Source organism: Aulostomus chinensis, chromosome 1 (assembly GCF_037954235.1).
Source record: "Aulostomus chinensis isolate RoL2024-O1b breed Wild chromosome 1, RoL_Achi_v1.0, whole genome shotgun sequence".
Classification (NCBI taxonomy): domain Eukaryota; kingdom Metazoa; phylum Chordata; class Actinopteri; order Syngnathiformes; family Aulostomidae; genus Aulostomus; species Aulostomus chinensis.
Window position 1 is genome coordinate 7958754 of NC_141320.1, and position 1983 is coordinate 7960736.

The 1983-nt window shown below is 48.6% G+C and overlaps 1 non-coding gene across 1 annotated transcript; it reads right to left on the reverse strand.

The window, feature by feature from the left end:
- Positions 1-585: 585 nt before the first annotated feature.
- Positions 586-667, reverse strand: trnal-uaa (transfer RNA leucine (anticodon UAA)). The gene has a single exon. It is a non-coding gene; the product is annotated as a tRNA-Leu (tRNA).
- Positions 668-1983: the final 1316 nt, after the last annotated feature.

Genomic DNA, 1983 nt, shown 5'->3' on the forward strand with positions numbered 1-1983 from the left:
TGCTTTTGGAGCTTCCTTCAACAACTACCAGGCCTCCTGGGTACTGTAGGAAACATGGTCAAGTTCTTCTGACTTCTCCAGGAACGTCCTGCTCACATTGGTCTGTCTTCATTTTGACTCCTCCCACTGCCACAATGACCAGCCTTTATACTCTTGGTGACTGGGGCCCTGGTTGCTGCACTGCTCAACACCAGCCTGTGGTTGTGAGCAGGGCAGAACAGAACTGACAGTATCTCCCATGCAGGACCTGGGTCAGCGCCTGGTGCCAGCTGGGGCACTGCTTTAACCTGGACCCCTAGAAGATCTTCTCCAGGAACTGGCCTTTTTCAATCGAAACAGCGTGAAACTTCAAGTAAAGAATTAAAATTATTTAATTCACAATGAAGCCTCTGTCAAAAAACAAAGGAACAACTAACTACCTCACCATGATCACCAGGAGGTAACCTGGCAGTCAGAGCAGCAATGCTCAGGTCTGTGGACTCAGAGGAGGGTTCTTCTTTTGGTCACAGGTTTGAAGACCTCAGTGGAAGAGAGAGGAGAGGCTGTGAGAGACCTGCCACACCTCTCCAGTGACCTGGGACATGATGGCAGTGGTGGGATTTGAACCCACGCCTCCTCAGAGACTGGAGCTTAAATCCAGCGCCTTAGACCGCTCGGCCACACTACCTCACTGAGCTGTTCTGTGAGTTGGTCTGCTAAAGGCGTGTTGAAGAGGAAGTAACAATGATATCAAACTGATTCTGAAGGGGGACCCCTTCCCTCCACGGTCACAGGAAGTGACGACAGCGCTGCTAGAAGCAGGAAAGAAATGGTAAAAGGACTCAGTTTGTACAGAGCCTTTCTACCTCAGCAGCACTCAAGGAGCTGAACAATGTCCTCTCATTCACACACTCACACACTGATGCTGAAGGCTGCCATGCAAGGAGCCAATCTACTCATCAGAAGTATTTAGGGGTTCAGTCTCTTACTCAAGGACACTTTGACATGGTCACTGGAGAAAGTGAGGATCAAACCAGCCACCCTTTGGTTGCCAGACGGCCACGCTACTCCTGAGTCATGTGACCTGGATAAGATGGTGAACTACAGCTGATCGCCATGCTAGCAAACCCCCTTTTGTTTGGTTTGGTTGTTGTTTAGTGACTGTGGATGAATACACAGGAGAAGTTGAGCATAAATTTGTGTTCCCTGTTCACTTGAATATCTGCAGGAGTGTGAGGTGGAAATAATAGTTGGAGGAGAATGAGAGTTCAGTCTCAGCGCTATGACCTGTGCTGACACTAAAACATGTCAGATGGATAACATGTCTGATGGTCGCTGTTTGGGTTTTTGGAAAACAAGGAGGCTGTGGGTTCAAGCTGGATTCTCAGAGACGATTTCCCCAACCTCTACATTGGCATCTACACTGTCATCCAGTCATGTGACAGAAGTCATCCAGTCACGTGACTGAAGTCATCCAGTCATGTCAGTGATGTCACTTGGCAGGACTCTCATTGCCGTCTCATTCCAGAAAAGAATCCAGACTCCACCTGTGGCTCCATGATAACTGAGGGACCTCTGGTTGGAGGCTGGACGATGATGTTTGGACTGGAAGGAAAACTCCTTGTCCAAATTCCATTGTGTTCAAGTTTAAAGTCCCACAATCAGAAGTAGCTGAATCTGACAGGTGGAGGTTTGGAACTACAAGATGGTGATGTTTCCTTGACTTGATGCTCTGACTGTCAGGGTGGATGTCAGCTTCTTCTGCTGCTGCATCTGAGTGGCTAGGATTGGAGGTTTTACCCTCCAAGGTTGTTTGGTTCCAGGGGAAATTTTAGAATTCCAGTCCCCAACCTGGGCTGTTCTGAAACTCTTCTCCTGAATCACTCCTGAGCTGCAGCAAGAACAAATACCAGTGCCAACCAGATCAACTTCATGGCTGCTAACAGCCTCAGACACTTGATTTCCATCAATCTGGAGCCAAGAAGGCCCTCACCTGTGGTTCTC